The 18183-nt window shown below is 42.2% G+C and overlaps 1 protein-coding gene across 1 annotated transcript in view; it reads right to left on the bottom strand.

Annotated features, from left to right (window-relative positions):
• The window catches only part of LOC139465800 (inositol-trisphosphate 3-kinase homolog), a 43605-nt gene extending 35652 nt beyond the window's left edge, over positions 1 to 7953 (bottom strand). The window contains exon 1 of the mRNA XM_071247723.1: positions 7830 to 7953. The gene's annotated coding sequence lies outside the window, so the exon portion shown is untranslated. The remainder of the gene's footprint in view (positions 1 to 7829) is intronic.
• Positions 7954 to 18183: the final 10230 nt, after the last annotated feature.

Genomic DNA, 18183 nt, shown 5'->3' with positions numbered 1-18183 from the left:
TCGGGTGGTAAGGCTCGCTGACTTGGTTGATGCATGTCATCGTGTGCCAATTGCGTGGATCGATGTTCATGACATCAATCAATAGATTGGCTGGTCAAGATTCGATCATTAAAGACCGCCGTCATATAGTAGGAATATTTCTGAGTGCGGCGTTAAAAAACAACAACAACCAACAACTATAATATAATAATATATATGAGTTCGTATATACACTCAATGATTCTTTGTATTGTCCAGTCAAAGAGATGCCTTCTGAACTTATTCTAGGTGGTAAAATGAACGTCGCGATACTGAAGCTACGTGTAGTCAATTGTTCAAAATGTCCACAAGACTGCCATTTGTCCAAACAGAATCTGCATAAATAAAAAGGACTACAAGCTGGCAAGTAACAAAAGCTACTGTCAGTAAATGTTTTTTTGAAATCAAAGACGTGTCGGCCATATTGAAATTCCAATTGTCATGACTTGATCAACTTGCGTGAGTGAGTGAGAAAAGCTTGAGGCCGATTTTTGCAATACTCCAGCTGGGGAGACCAGTAATGGGCTTTACACAATGGGTCTTCAGTATGGCTAGCCAACGCTTTAACCACCAGGGTACCCCACCATCCTGAATAACTTGAATAACTTACACCGAACCCAACTCGAACTTGAACGCTCTGAGAGTAACAAACATGCACACTAACTTCCGCTGAATCCACAAAACCGTTATTGACAAGAAGAAGAAGAAGAGTGAGTGAGTGAGTACGGTTTTACGCCGCTTTTAGCAATATTCCAGCAATATCACGGCTTCACACATTGTACCCATGTCGGGAATCGAACCCGAGTCTTCGGCGTGACGAGCGAACGCTTTAACCACTAGGCTACCCGACCGCCCCAGAAGAAGAAGAAGAAGAAGGGTATCATAGTAATAAGGTCAAACGCCCACATACATAATAATTATTTTGACAATATTATACTTTTAAATGCCACGTGATGTTATCATCGCTGTACTAACAGTGTCTTCTTTGTGCTTTTCCAGAATAAACAGCATACCGAAATGTATTATTATATTAGCACATAAGTAGCTGATCAAATTGAAGCATAGTTGGGCAATTGGTGTAACAGAATGAAAAACGTGTTTAGAGTTTCTTTTGAAGTGGCTTTTATGGCCAGGTGAGCTTAAAAAACTAACAATACAATCAAGATTTGAACAAAATATGACGTTATCATAAGACGTACCACACATTTGAACTTAGTATCATGATATTTCAACTTAGTATCTTGAAATTTCAAGTCACTATCTTGGAATTTCAAATTAGTATCTTGAAATATCAAGATAGTATCGAAAAATATATAAAAAACAAATGGCCCTAAAAGGCTTCCGTAGCAAACCGCGATCACATTCGACATTTGCAGTGCCAAGGCACCACTCTATTCACCGCGGACTATTCTGAGACAAGGTGATATCTCATCGGCACTACAACTCAGCTTCATTAGCCCCATACAGACAAACACGCGCGATGTTTCCACCTCGCTTTGTCTGCCTTCACGCTGACACAATAAATGACATGTTTTTTGTTACTGACAGGATGATGCGTTAATGACCATGTGCGTGTTGTTCGAGGTTTATCAAACTGCCTTATGGGATCATATGGCCCAAGATTCGCGCCGATTGTTTCTTGCTTTCAGTCAGGGTCATGCCGTACTCGTAGGTTGACTTGCCTTCGCGTGTGTTTGTGATGTGTGCCCAGGTGGGACTTGATACGCTCACCTTTTCGCGAACACCTGGTATCATCACTATTTGATAGTGATTCATAAACAAATACTCATTATAAAGTCGGAATCGTACTTTCGTCTCTGCTTTATGCAGAGATTTCTATTGGATATAATTATTTTAGAATTGACTTCACGTTATGTGAGTTCATTGGAGTATGAACCTTCATAGAGTGCGGGCCAAACTGTATGAACGTCGGAGATTGCGACGACATTCAAACAATGTTTGGTCCTCACTCTATGAAGGTTCATACTCCAATGAGCTCACATAACGTGAAGTCAATTCTAAAATAATTATATTTTAATTATATCGCGGCTGAAGTGAAAGTCAATTCTTATAATTTGCTATATAACTAGTTTTACCTCAAAGGACGTAGACCTTGATCTATACACAAGTATATTTACTACGTGTGACTTCCTGTTTACACTGACAGCCATACAACAACCAGCTGTATCGCGGAATAAAATAGTTCCTCAAAACGAGAGGTGACATGAGCGTATGTATGCTCAATATGCTCAACAGGGACAACTTTTGTAGTTTCTGTAGAACAAATGTACTCAAATAATATCCTCATCAGATAAGACAAACGTCTGTTAAGAACTACCTCAGTAAGTCAGTCACAATGTCAGCGCGTCGTAATACATTTACATCAAGTACAAGACGTCAAAATGGCCGACACTATAAACGTGATTTCCGAAGTTGTAACCCGTGTCGGTTACATGTGTTTGTAATCATTGATAAACTGGCCGATCATTGAAAGGTGATTATATTAAGTCATAGATTGCTGTAGTTGGTCACTGTTAGCCTAGACACGGATCGTGTCGATACTACGATAGTTTTCTGATCACATAGAACCTTTAATCTTGAACTCAGCGTGGCAGTGTACATTGAGAAACGTAAGAGAGTTTGACGCTTCTGTTTGTTTTCGTGCTACGGAATTCCCACGGGTTTTCCCAGTAATGTGGAAGTAGTCCGTTAATGTTTACGTCATTTCAAGAACACGGTCTCGTGAAAAACGTATGAACTTCAGATTGTGTCGCTCATACACTTCTGAATGTCAATTTCGCGGGCATGTGGCCGACCTCTCGTCCAATGAAAAAGCAGTTTATCGTGTAAACGTCAAATCAAAAACTTATTCAGTGTTAAACGCAGTTTGCTCACTACAGCCAGCTGTCTTTATCAAGAAAAGCTGCATGGTTATTGCACCTGTAGTTACAGCTACGAGGTACAAGTCTGCCTGCCTCATTTCCCCGTGGACCCAACGCAAACTCAACATAAAGCAATACAAAGCCATTGCTGTAGAGTGTGTTGCGACATTACATGTGTTTAATGACATCTTTCACACAATGAATGACAATGAACAGGTTTGGTAGCATTTCATGAAAACATTTTTTCCCCTTAATACGTTTGGTTGAACGCGGCTTTAAACAGAGTTTAAAGTACATATTTAAAGCGGGCAGGCAAATGGTTACTATACGTAGACATTTTACAACTTTGATGAAACCCACGAGGACGGGACGATTCTGGAATTCGAACCTGCGATCAGTGGATATGAATTGCGGGGCCCGAGGCAACCACAAGCGCACAAGACTTAATGTGCGCCTCTGTGACGGCCTACTACTTTATATCAAATTTCACCAAAAAAACTATGTACGCTGAACCTGAACTAAAGATAGCACAAAGCATCTAAGAACGATGTGACGAGATACTGAAATTTCAGTCACTCTGTAAATGGGTATAACCGGTTTCATGCTGTCGCATCCGGCCTGTGAGAGGTTGTTTTGACCGGTCGCATCAGTGGACTGGCTTATGATTGTATAGATGTATGGTGACTCGGGTTGTCGTGTCCCGGGCGAAGAAAATGAACACTGAGGACCCGTCAAATTTACAATCCCGCGTTCGGCGAAATCAGAAAACCAAAGCAGGAACCGTGAAGATCCGGGGTAGAATAGGTCTTTAGCAACCCATGCTTGCCGTAAAAGGCGGCTATGCTTGTCGTAAGAGGCGACTCACGGGATGGGGTGGTCAGGCTGGCTGACTTGGTTGATGCATGACATCGTATCCCAATTGCGTGGATCGATGCTCATGATATCAATCACTGGATTGTCTGGTCAAGACTCGATTTTTTACACAGACCACCGTCATATAGCTGGATTATGGCTGAGTGCAGCGTTGAACAAACAACACAAAACGGTAACTTATCAGCCTACGCCAGAACGATGACCTTTACCAATTGAGTTTGCACCTGTATGACGACGACCTGTAAACATCCGAGCATTGGCCAGAAATACAGTGGTATCGTCATATGCCGCCTGGACCTTGTCCATCAGCCTAATCACTGAACCTGGCCACCCGGTTGATTTTAAACGCTTTGTTGGGGCCCAATTCTACCCCGGAATTTCTATGCGAGTGATCTAAAACTATGGTTACGTCGGCGGTGTTTCAGCCATATTGTTAGCGTAATGATCATGTGGACATAACAGTGTGAATCTCCTACCCTGAATTCCGAGAGCATCTTGATGACGTGAGACTGGCCGTTATGCACGGTCGCCGGCTGAACACATTTGAAAATGCCATTTTACTCAACTTCCATCGTGAAAAGCACCCTGGCAATGCACACCCGAATGTGTAGCAGGAGGTGGGCAAATCGTCAGCATCTGTTCCGCCCGTTTGACCTTTTAGGTCATAAATGTGTCTCGCAGAATGCCTGAATTTCCCTTCAATAGAAATTGAGAACGTAATCACATCGATAACGCTGGGAACATCCACCACATGACGACAGTCGTCTTTTCGTCGTGGTAATATGGTGTGACGAACGCAAGAGTATTCACTTGAATGTTCTTCACAAGCCTCCTCTTTGTATCAACCCAAGTGAACACAAAAGAAAGCTTTCATCTTTCATCTTCTCGATAGCATAGTATGGACTAAAGCTTATCCGCGCTCACTAAAGAACTACCTAATGCGACGGTTAAGGAATATGAAAAAATGACCTGACGATGTGTACCGATAAATATTTCAAGTTCTGTTATACATCTGCCAGGCGAAGGGTGAAACGGTCTGAAATCGAGGTCTCAAAGCATTCAGCTTAAAGTAGGATTACCACAGAAACCAATCTTATTCTACTCACTGATAAAAAATGAATGGTTCATGTTCAATCTTATTGGCGAATCGGTACGAATTATCATGACTATGGCCCAGTTCGTGGATGGCCTACCAGCGATCATCACAAGTTGTATTATACTGTGGTAGGTTGTTTTCCGTTACGTGAGTTGAACACCATCAATGACAGTTCCCGCAACCCGATCATTCAAAGAGCCATCTGAATTCAAATGTGGTCTTTTGAAACACGTGCTTCATCGAAAGTATAGAAAGGAAATCAATTATTACCATATGAATGATATTTGTTCTTTTATCTCAGATTTCAAAGGCGTTTTACAGCGTTATTCAACCAAACATCCGTGAATAACGTCATGTCCAAAGGGGATAAAGACTAACAATCTGGAAATCATAATTATTCGTGAGGGGACAGGTTAACGTCTCCGAAACAGTTTACGTCTACAGCGTTATAGTCAGTGAGTGAGGTGGGTGTAACGTTGCTTTGAAGAGTATTCCAGTTACGTTGTGTCAGTTTAAGGTGAGAGGAAAGCCTAAAGTGATGCAGGTCTCCGCAGTGTTATAGTCAGTGAGTGAGTTGGGTTCAACGTCGCTTTGAAGAGTATTCCAGTTACGTTGTGTCAGTTTAATGTGAGAGGAAAGCCTGAAGTGATGCAGGTCTCCGCAGTGTTATAGTCAGTGAGTGAGTTGGGTTCAACGTCGCTTTGAAGAGTATTCCAGTTACGTCAAGGCGTGTCAGTTTAATGTGAGAGGAAAGCCTAAAGTGATGCAGGTCTCCGCAGTGTTACCGTCGCTTTGAAGAGTATTCCAGTTACGTTGTGTCAGTTTAAGGTGAGAGGAAAGCCTAAAGTGATGCAGGTCTCCGCAGTGTTATAGTCAGTGAGTGAGGTGGGTTTACCAAGTGATGCAGGTCTCCGCAGTGTTATAGTCAGTGAGTGAGTTGGGTTCAACGTCGCTTTGAAGAGTATTCCAGTTACGTTGTGTCAGTTTAAGGTGAAAGGAAAGCCTGAAGTGATGCAGGTCTTCGCGGTGTTATAGTCAGTGAGTGAGTTGGGTTCAACGTCGCTTTGAAGAGTATTCCAGTTACGTTGTGTCAGTTTAAGGTGAGAGGAAAGCCTAAAGTGATGCAGGTCTCCGCAGTGTTATAGTCAGTGAGTGAGGTGGGTTTACCAAGTGATGCAGGTCTCCGCAGTGTTATAGTCAGTGAGTGAGGTGGGTGTAACGTTGCTTTGAAGAGTATTCCAGTTACGTTGTGTCAGTTTAAGGTGAGAGGAAAGCCTAAAGTGATGCAGGTCTCCGCAGTGTTATAGTCAGTGAGTGAGTTGGGTTCAACGTCGCTTTGAAGATTATTCCAGTTACGTTGTGTCAGTTTACTGTGAGAGGAAAGCCTGAAGTGATGCAGGTCTCCGCAGTGTTATAGTCAGTGAGTGAGTTGGGTTCAACGTCGCTTTGAAGAGTATTCCAGTTACGTCAAGGCGTGTCAGTTTAATGTGAGAGGAAAGCCTAAAGTGATGCAGGTCTCCGCAGTGTTACCGTCGCTTTGAAGAGTATTCCAGTTACGTTGTGTCAGTTTAAGGTGAGAGGAAAGCCTAAAGTGATGCAGGTCTCCGCAGTGTTATAGTCAGTGAGTGAGGTGGGTTTACCAAGTGATGCAGGTCTCCGCAGTGTTATAGTCAGTGAGTGAGTTGGGTTCAACGTCGCTTTGAAGAGTATTCCAGTTACGTTGTGTCAGTTTAAGGTGAAAGGAAAGCCTGAAGTGATGCAGGTCTTCGCGGTGTTATAGTCAGTGAGTGAGTTGGGTTCAACGTCGCTTTGAAGAGTATTCCAGTTACGTTGTGTCAGTTTAAGGTGAGAGGAAAGCCTAAAGTGATGCAGGTCTCCGCAGTGTTATAGTCAGTGAGTGAGGTGGGTTTACCAAGTGATGCAGGTCTCCGCAGTGTTATAGTCAGTGAGTGAGGTGGGTTTACCAAGTGATGCAGGTCTCCGCAGTGTTATAGTCAGTGAGTGAGTTGGGTTTAACGTCACAACGAAGGGTATTCCAGTTACGTCAAGGCGTGTCAGTTTAGTGTGAGAGGAAAGCTTGAAGTGATGCAGGTCTCCGCAGAGTTATAGTCAGTGAGTGAGGTGGGTTTAACGTCGATTTGAAGACTATTCCAGTTACGTTGTGTCAGTTTAAGGTGAGAGGAAAGCCTAAAGTGATGCAGGTCTCCGCAGTATTAAAGTCAGTAAGTGATGTGGGTTTAATGTCGCTTTGAAGAGAATTCCAGTTACGTTGTGTCAGTTTAATGTGAGAGGAAAGCCTAAAGTGATGCAGGTCTCCGCAGTGTTATAGTCAGTGAGTGAGGTGGGTTTAACGTCACTTTGAAGGGTATTCCAGTTACGTCAAGGCGTGTCAGTTTAGTGTGAGAGGAAAGCTTGAAGTGATGCAGGTCTCCGCAGTGTTATAGTCAGTGAGTGAGGTGGGTTTAACGTCACTTTGAAGGGTATTCCAGTTACGTCAAGGCGTGTCAGTTTAGTGTGAGAGGAAAGCTTGAAGTGATGCAGGTCTCCGCAGTGTTATAGTCAGTGAGTGAGGTGGGTTTTACGTCGCTTTGAAGAGTATTCATGTTACATCACGGCGCGTCAGCTTAATGTGCGAGGAAAGTCCCCACAGTGTAATAGGACATGAATACACGACAGTTTACAGGCCATCAGCAATGAATAACACACATGGTGTAAACCCAAAGGAGGTTTTAAGACTTCTTTAACAGGTTCGTGTTTAAAACTTCTGATTGGACTGATAGATCTGATTTAAAAGCCACAGAAAAGTATCCATGACTGACCAATATAAGTCCGACTCTCAGTTCAAATTGTGTATGTAATCCTGTAACTCGAACTGGAAGAATCTAAAATATAAACTTTTGAAATCTGTCTAATGAATCTTCTGTGTTAACGTCTCGTAGGAAAAAGTAATAAGTACTCACAACACTGACGCTACGCATGATCCGGCCCATAACAGGTTAATCAGATTCCACACTAGATGCTGATGCTTGTAGATGCTGATGCTGATTTGAATGAGTTAAAGTGAGTTGTTCACGCCTTCTTCTCTACCTGTGTGACGTCGAGCTTCCCTCGTGCTCAGAATAAACAAACGGAACTTAACCGTCGACCAGGTACAAAAATAACCCCACATTTTAAGCTATTTTCTCGTTATAACGCGATTCCCTTTAAAAGACAGAAATTACAGTTTTACTCGTACTCACACATTTATAGCAACATTCCAAAACATAGATCCTACCATACGTACAAATATTCTTCAATACAATCACCTAATTAAAATTTTACAATTGTTCAATTTGTTAACATTCCGGTGACAAATTTTATATGGACAACATATCTGTCTACGACATGGTTGTCTCCCTTAGATATACCCATATATACATACACGCATCCTTGTTACCGATTATTATTCAGGTTTGTTCATGAATGCCGCATTGAAATCGTAGGTTGGGAATAGTATGGGATTGCGGATATCTAGAAGTGGCTGCACTAATAGGATGGTCCACGTTCAATAATAACAGATGTAACAGTAGTGAATCAGCCTGCAAAGGAACGGCGCTCAATAGGGACAGGCAAAAAACATGAATACCAAATAACACTTTGTTTACAAAACAGGTTAAACATTTCTTCATCAACAAGACATCGGATAGGATCGTCATTGTGCTAGTTAGGGGGCCCGTGTTACAGGGTCGTGCCTCTGTTTGAATTACCACTCGTAGTTTAAGTTGTTATTTCAAGTCAACTACTGATGTCCCACCTGTGGCTGCAACATGCTTGCATATATGCACGGGTAGTTCCCACGTCGACTATGTGGTTCACTGTCGAATACAATATTAGTGTGTTTCTACTGCTGCCGTTGCTTCTTCTACTAGTACTACTACTACTACTATTACTACTATTACTACTACTACTACTACTGGGCGGTCCGGTAGCCTAGTGGTTGAAGCGTTCGCACGTCGAAGACCCGGGTTCGATGTAGTAGTAGTGGTAGTAGTAGCAATAGTAGTAGTAGTTGTTGTAGTAGTGGTAGTGAGTGAATGAGTAAGGTTTTACGCCGCTTTTAGCAATATTCCAGCAATACCACGGAGGGGGGCACAAGAAGTGGGCTTCACACATTGTACCCATGTCGGGAATCGAACCCGGGTCTTCGGCGTGACAAGCGAACGCTTTAACCACTGGGCTACCCGACCGCCCCGGCAATACAGATGCACGCTGGTATGAAAGATCGCCACCCAATTCGGAGTTCGTGGTTGGAAGTGAATTTTTGGCTAATAATATATACGTACAAAACGATTGAGAAATCTTCATGAGAAATTTCAAATATAATTGTCGTTATCATGACTGTCAATTTTTTGAAAGTCAAATGGCACACCCAGTCGTCATAAAACGACCCAGAGACCCGCATGTCACGGGACAGAATTCCGATTCAAACTCACTTGACCTTTGCCACACCCTCGTAGATTGAGAAGCATGAACCATTAGCCCTTCGTATGAATGAAGCAGGTCCTGCTTGAGTGATGTTAAGCATACACACCCATATACACATAGACTGGAGCATAACAGTTGCAGGTAATTAAAGTATCTTCGTGTGAATTGTTGATAGGCATTAAATAGAAGTTGATGGATGACAATAGACTAACATCTAGTCTCTGAAATGAACATATCGTACAGGAAAAAACAGTTGTTCAGTTATCTTAATAAAAATATAATAAAAAGGAGCCCAGTGACTCTCTTCATTTTCAGAATGATCTAGACTTGCCAAACATTATAGACTTGCATGGGCTGTATTTGATATGTATATTTGTATCAGGGTCTGTAAGACAGACTATGATGACAAGGTAGACACAATTTATGGATAACAACTTCTATATTTACTGTTAATGCGACGTTTAAGTATAGATCCTTATACCGTCGCCTTTACAGTAAATACAGAAGTTTTTATCCCAAAATTGTGGACAACCGTGCTTGACAACGGTATAAAGATCTATATCGAAACGTCGCCTTTACAGTAAATACAGAAGTTGTTATCCCTAAATTGTGGACAACCTTGTTTGACAAGGGTATAAAGATATACAGTAAACTACGGTTATAACGAACTCAAAGGGGTTACTAATTTTAGTTCGTTATAACCGTAGTTCGTTATAAGCATATATGCAGCATAAGTACAGCAAATAGTCGGGACCAAAAAAGTAGGTTCGTTATACCCCTCAGTTCGTCATAAGCGTTTTCGTTATAACTGTATTTTACTGTATACCGAATGGTCGCCTTAACAGAAGTTGTTATCCATATATTGTATCCACTTTAACAACTGCGTGTGTTAACTCATTTCAATGGTGAGATTGGGTAATGGGGGTTTAACCTCGCCTTCATGATAATTGCATTTTATAGCGACGAGCATGCACGAGTGTGCGCGTTTGTGTATTTGCTTCTTTCCACCGAGCGCCTGTGTTATTTATAGTGCTCGCCCACTCAGATACCATTCCGCATTTTAACATGAATGCCCCACTCTAACACCATATACCGACTCCGAGCCAACCAGTCCTTGTTTTAGCCCCTTAATGCCGAGTGCCAAGCAGGGTAACAACAAGCACCTCCTTTTAACATTTTTGGTATGACGCCAACGGGGATCGAACCACCGGCCTTCCGCGATCCGCGGAGATGCTCTGTCCACTACACCAAGGTGAGTGAATGAGTGAGTGAGTGAGTGAGTGAGTGAGTGAGTTAGTTAGACATCAGTAATCCAGCTATATACATGTAACACGGCACCCTGTCAATAACCGAGTCTGGGCCAGGCCAACCAGTGGTCGATAGTATGAGCAACGATCCACACCGAAACAGTTTACACATTGTCACCACCTCATTCCTCAGACAACCATGGTGCACTAAACTGCCCGAGCAGTTCAAAGGTTCAATGAAGCATACGAAACTCAATCAGCTATTTTGTTAACCTACCATGAAGATATTCCGTTTTTCAAGGGAAACATTTGACGGTTAGACATGTTATTGAACATGACTTGAACTGTGATTCACACAAAAGGTTGACGTTATCAGCTTGTGTGACGTCATTTCCGGGTTATTTTAGTACGGAACGTGTGAAAACCTTCATACGAATCGAAAATATCATGGCAATAGAAAATCTATTATGGGAGCCTTTTGAAAGAATTAAAATATGATAACTACGACACATAAAACACGAGAGTAGTCATTTCTTTAACATATAATGTCATTATTGAAATGTTTGAAATTTAGCCATATTTTAATAACTTTTGAAACCGCGTAAAAATACACTGCCTGAGTGAACCGCCAAATTATTAACAGTCATATTTGTGTAAATAAGTATACAGCTTTTCGAGCAAGCGAACCTCCCATCGATGTATGGAGCTTATTAAAAATAGTTCTTGCTGGGGACCTCATTTGCATATTTATCGGTGAGTGAGTGAGTTGTGTTTAACGCCACTTTTAACAGTATTCCAGTTATATCACGGCGTGTCAGCTTTATGTGGGAGCTAAGCCCGAAGTGATGCAGGTCCCAGACGTTTACCACTTCGGTGAACCCACGAGCAGGGGTGTGGTGCTGACAACCCTAGAAACATAATCGGGGCGAACCGGGATTCGAACCCACAATCATAGGTTTCAGGCGTGTCCAAGAGACACAACACTGCACAGCTAATCGCGGCGCCTTAGACGACTGGGCCACCCGAGCCACCCATATTTATCGGATTGTGATAAGTTTATAAGATTGGTTTATTGCATCGATAAATACTTATATGTAGTTTATATCAATGCTTAGGCCTACCAGAAACATATGCCTATACATGTGTACTAGTATTCACTCTGATTGTGTTAATAGATCTGTTAGTCATTACTTAGCCTTGCTCTAAGTCTGTATTGAATGATAAGTCCAAGGGTGTACAGTTATTATATCCACATAATAGGCAAGTCTAGTTAAGCGGACAGGACACTCTAAGGGCGCATAAGAGACGTATGCAAGTCTAGTCATAACTGAGGTGGCGGGTTTCACGTCAGCAAAGCCTCGAGTTTTCCTTGCCCATCAAGCTGACACTGTTCAAATCGGCGTTAAATTAACCTCTCTCACTCACGATAGACCAAATTATTTATCAGTTCTTAATCAAAGATGTTTGGAAGAGTTTAAAACAAATTTACAGTTTCTTTTGACAGAAAATAAAAAAATAAGAGCAGTTTTACTTTTTCTTCGCGGGTAACAGGCCCGATACACACCCCATTCAGTACTCATGCCCGACGGTTGTTCCTCCGCAGACGTACTTTACTTTTAAAATGGGGAATTAATCATAATTATCTCTTTTGACTCGTTTGAAATCGGCACACCGTATCCAGTGTTTCTGCATATGACCAGGTTTGAAATAAAATCCTTGGATTCTTGCTTCAAAGGAAACTGTGTTTTCACCAAAAAACCCGCCTCGAACCTGTGTCAACAACACGTGTGCTGTATAATCAGTGTAGAAATGTCTTATTTCTCCTGCTGTCACTGGACCTCTTGAAGGGTGTATATTACCTGGAGTCTACTGATGCCTGCAGTTTCGTTTCGTTTGTTGTTTAACGCTGCACTCAGCAATATTCCAATATATATCACGGCGGTCTGTAAATAATCGAGTCTGGACCAGACAATCCAGTGATTAATATCATGAGCATCGATCCACGCAATTGGGATACGATGACATGCATCAACCAAGACAGGGTGCCTGACCACCCGATCCCGTTAGTCGCCTCTTACGACAAGCATAGTCGCCTTTTACGGCATGTATGTGTTGCTGAAGACCTATTCCACCCCGGATCTTCACGGGTTCCTTTGACGACGGGGTCATCTGTGCCTCCACGTCGAATAAGAGGATAAAGTTAACCCAAAATATCTGCCAAGATGCCAACATAGGCCACATTGAATTATTAGGCTTAGTTATCCACGTGTGTTTACGGTTGCTCTTGTGTGTAAAACTTTCAGAGAAACCTGTTCCTGGGGACAATGACACTTCCCGGTCCGGGCGTCAAGTTGTGTCAGACGCCTGTGATGCCGGGGAGAATACGGATGTGACGCTTATGGCGACAAGGAACAGAGAAAACGTCATGTCTCATCATGTTCCATACCACGAAGAACACATAAACTCAATGTACTAACTTCACTTCGTGAGGAAACACACGCGACAGTTACACACCATTAGACGCGGGCGTTCTGCCGTGAATTACAATGCTACTTCAAATGACGTCGGTCCTTTGAGGTGACACGCCCACAAAGCGATATAGTGAAGGCCTACGTGTGTGACCACTTAGATACATTAGTCCGAGATTCTCTTTCCTCTTCAATGATGTTATCAATATTTGATCTGAGAACCTTATCACGTTTTCATAACATGATGCTCTCTCACCCAAACAAATACATTCTTCGTGGACACCACACCCATAAAGCCATGATTATCCCTTGTCCAAATTAGTTTAATGACCATAACAGTCCAACTTCTTTGATAGGCATTTAGAAGTTGGAGTACTAAGTAAGGATAAGATTTATGGATGAACAACTTCTTTAAAATTGTTTTGCTATCCAAGGTTAAACTTATCACGGCTGTGCTATCCAAGGTTTTACTTATCAAGGCTGTGCTATCCAAGGTTTAACTTATCAAGGCTGTGCTATTCAAAGTTTAATTTATCAAGGCTGTGCTATCCAAGGTTTAACTTATCAAGGCTATGCTATCCAAGGTTTAACTTATCATGGCTGTGCTATCAAAGGTTAAACTTATCAAGGCTGTGCTATCCAAGGTTAAACTTATCACGGCTGTGCTATCCAAGGTTTTACTTATCAAGGCTGTGCTACCCAAGGTTTAACTTATCAAGGCTGTGCTATTCAAGGTTTAACTTATCAAGGCTGTGCTATCCAAGGTTTTAATGATCAAGGCTGCAAAATCAAAGGTTTAACTTATCAAGGTTGTGCTATCTATCCAAGGTTTAACTTATCAAGGCTGTGCTATCTATCCAAGGTTTAACTTATCAAGGTTGTGCTATCTATCCAAGGTTTAACTTATCAAGGCTGTGCTATCTATCCAAGGTTTAACTTATCAAGGTTGTACTATACAAGGTTTTACTGATCAAGGCTGTGCTATCTACCAAAGGATGCACTCACAGAGGCTCGACAGATCAGGGCTGATGGATCAGGGTTGCACTGATCAAGGCTGTGCTATCTACCCAAGGCTGCACTCACAGAGGCTCGACAGATCAGGGCTGATGGATCAAGGCTGCACTAATCAAGGCCACATTGACCATGGCCCATCTGACCTCAGCTCAAAAACGAGCACGAACCAGGACATCACTGACCACGACAGCACTGACCAAGGCTCAACTGATCTAGGGTAGACTGATGTAAGTCACATATATGTGGCCATCTGTGACAACCATCCTGTTGCTGTGGCTATCTGTGACAACCATCCTGTTGCTGTGGCTATCTTTGACAACCATCCTGTCGCTGTGGCTATCTGTGACAACAATTCTGTTGCTGTGGTCTTCTGTGACAACCATCCCGTTGCTGTGGTCATCTGTGATAAACATCCTGTTGCTGTGGCTATCTGTGACAACCATCCCGTTGCTGTGGTTGTCTGTGACAACCATCTTGTTTAAGTAGCTATCTGTGACAACCATCCTGTTGCTGTGACTATCTGTGACAACCATCCTTTTGCTGTGGCTATCTGTGACAACTATTCTGTTACTGTGGCTATCTGTGACAACCATCCTGTCACTGTGGCAATCTAACAACCATTCTGTTGCTGTGGCTATCTGTGACAACCATTCTGTTGCTGTGGTCATCTGTGACAACCATCCCGTTACTGTGGTCATCTGTGACAACCATCCTGTTGCTGTGGCTATATGTGACAACCATCCTGTTGCTGTGACAACCTAACAATGATTCTGTTGCTGTGGCTATCTGTGACAACCATTCTGTTGCTGTGGTCTTCTCTGACAACCATCCTATTGCTGTGGCTATCTGTGACAACCATCCTTTTGCTGTTGCTATCTATGACAACCATCCTATTGCTTTGGCTATCTGTGACAACAATCCTGTTGCTATGGCCATCTATTATGACCAATCTGATGGTTTCGCTATCTGAACACCATCCTGCATGTATTTGAATTGCCTCAAACAGCATACTCCCTCAGATGAGCTCACAATGATTATCACCAATACCATGTTATCCTACTCAGTGAATCAATGCTTGTATGGAATAATAAGGAACACCAGAGTGCAGGATTATCATCTGCAGCCATGTATTACCTGTTGTGCAAGAGTGAGTAAGATATTTGGCTTTAAGCAGTTTTAGGCCATAGCATGGAGGTTCAGTTTAACATTGATGTGAACCACTTCAGTGAACCACAGTTATGGTGCTGATAGTATCTTAAGTAGGGAAAACTGAGATTCAAACACATGAATTTAATCTTGGTGCAGCTAAGGGACACAACTCTACATGACAGCTATGGCGACAGTGTCCCTGTCAGGTCAGAGAGTCATACATATATGACAGGCATACACACTCACTACTGAACTAACCCTGGACCCAGGACAAGTCTCAGTGTCACATTTTTTAGATCTTGATGCTAGTCTTCACCTGGAAATTTCACAAATAGCATACTTTCTACACAGATATACCTCCAGATCTTAATCTGAGAAAGATGGAAGTTCATGTGATGAATCTTACAGCGATTCCTAGTTTCAGGTGGTAGAGATTAATTGCTGCGACAACCTTCTGTCTGACATTTCATCACGTGTCAAATGTGACATCTGGGCTGGTAAGGTGTTTATGTTTACTCTCCACTGACAAGGTCAACATTCACTGTTGTCACAGCGATGCTGTGTTGACAAGGGAGTTAACTCTGTAAGGTTGAGGTTGATGGTAAACAAGTTTAATTTTCTTGTTTGTAAACCCAAATTACCTTTCTCACTTCCATGTCATGAGAGCGAATGAAAAAAGCATTTCCTAACGAGAAAAATAAACCAGGGTTCTCTCCAACAAATATTGAACAACTCCAAGGCTACAGTTTGTGCATGTTCCTCTCCCGTAATATATAAAAACACATACATAAAAATGACAAATAAGACAAAAAAAAAAAAGAATTTCAACGGAATGAAATTTGTTTTGTGAGGTCCTAAACTCCTTATTTCATTCATCAGAAAAATGTTGAGTGAAATATCAAAGTGTATGTAAAATTATACTTTTAAACTGAATCCATAGCCATATAATTGTCAAAAATTTAAAACTATGGTTAAACCCTAGGGGTACAAAATATGGACAACCATGTGAAGGGGTACACCATTTTTCTAATAAATGACATGTTCAGTCTCATTAAAATGCAGAGAGGTATTGTAGCGGAATCTGATTTTAATGAAACAGTGACAAGTCCAAAATAATTACTGAACCATCCCTTGATATCCTGTTTGATACTTGACAATGGTGTTGTGAAATGAGATCATTTCTCTTGAATAGTAACGTACATGCACATGTGTGTGTGTCTCTGTGTGTGTGGCTGCTTATACTAGTCCGGACTAATGCTGGTTTCATAGTGCTAGCCCACTGAGATACCATTCCACAGTTTAACATGGATACACCACTCAGATGCATTATACTGATTCCGAGCTGACCAGTCTCTTTTTTAGCCCCCTTACGGACTGACCATTTGGATATGGGGGTTGGGGGGAGTGGGTGGGGGGGACTGTAATCCCTGGGTTTTTGTGAAAACCAGATATGTCTTAAATCAAAAATATAAGCAAAAATATTTTTGCAACAATGTAAATTTTGCGCCAGACAATTTCTATTTGTCCAACAATATGAAGCATAATTACTTTTAAGAATTTATAGAGACAATTTTTTTTTTTCGAATATCAAATGGTCGGCCCTTAATGCCGAGCACCAGGCAGGGTAACAACAAGTACCATATGTTGCCATCTTTTGGTATCATGTGGCTGGGATCGAACCACCACCCTTTTTCTCTTCAGGCAGACGCTCAATCCACGAGGCCATTGAGGCAGTCCACTTGAGAATGGACACCACACAAGGACAACATAGTACTGTAAACAATCCATCGCTACACCCAGAGTTTCACAAGCTGAACAATGTAAAGCAAGTTTTGGGGGATTTTTTTTTTGTGGGGGGGGGGGGGTTGTCAGCTCTTGTTGATGGGGGTTTTGAGTCAACTCTTACCTGGTGTGGGGGGAACATGTCTAGCAGCCTGTTATCCATGCCGAGGATGCCTGGTGCCTGCCATGTTGTCGCCATCCAGATCTGTCTGCTCACCAAGTGGACTGGACTTGGCTCCGACTCACCTGAAATAACAGTCCACAGAGAATCTGTGAGGGACCGTCCCAAAACAGAGCATTTGCTTTTCCGTTGCACCTGGTGAACTGAATGGGACATTGTTATTTCTGAATAATGAATTATTGTTTTATGGCAGGAAGATGTCACAGTACTCTGTGTAAATCACTGGTTATTGTGACTCCCGGAATTATGGCAAGAGTGAGTGGGTGAGTGAGTGGGTGAGTGGGTGAGTGGGTGAGTGAGTGAGTGAGTGAGTGAGTGAGTGAGTGAGTGAGTGAGTGAGTGGGTGAGTGAGTGAGTGAGTGAGTGAGTGAGTGAGTGAGTGGGTGGGTGGGTGGGTGAGTGAGTGAGTGAGTGAGTGGGTGGGTGGGTGGGTGGGTGGGTGGGTGAGTGAGTGAGTGACTGAGTGAGTGAGTGAGTGAGTGAGTGAGTGAGGTTTTACGCCGCTTTTAGCAATATTCCAGCAAATTCAAAGGTGGGGGCTTCACACATTTTACCCATGTCAGAAATCAAACCCGGGTCTTTGGCGTGACGAGCTGACACTTAAACCACTACCTGACTGCCCAAAGGCATCAAGGATGTTGTCATATAATCTAGGGAATGATAATCTACTGATTATAATCTATTTGATTTATTCATCCATTGAAACACTTTGAAAACACTTAGTGGATTCTGACTCTTGATAAGCAACAAGTGACTGGAAGCATATGTCCAGGTATGACAATATCAATGAGGATTCAAACTCAGACAACATTATTGCCATGTTGCATGCCTTTAGGCCCCACAACCATGTACCAATTTGTTTCTTTTAAATGCCACAGTGCGTTTTCATTGTGTCAGTATACAATCTCATAAAATCTTCTCTCAAGATCTGGTTTAGTTCAAAGTAAAGAATACTAAATACTAAAAAGTCCCCTAAATCATGCTGAGGACAAGTTAAAATCCAATGATT

Source organism: Haliotis cracherodii, unplaced genomic scaffold (assembly GCF_022045235.1).
Source record: "Haliotis cracherodii isolate W230 unplaced genomic scaffold, xgHalCrac1.p SCAF_18, whole genome shotgun sequence".
Classification (NCBI taxonomy): Eukaryota; Metazoa; Mollusca; class Gastropoda; order Lepetellida; family Haliotidae; genus Haliotis; species Haliotis cracherodii.
The sequence above is the reverse complement of the archived record's forward strand: the minus strand, read 5'-3'. Positions and strand labels throughout refer to the sequence as shown.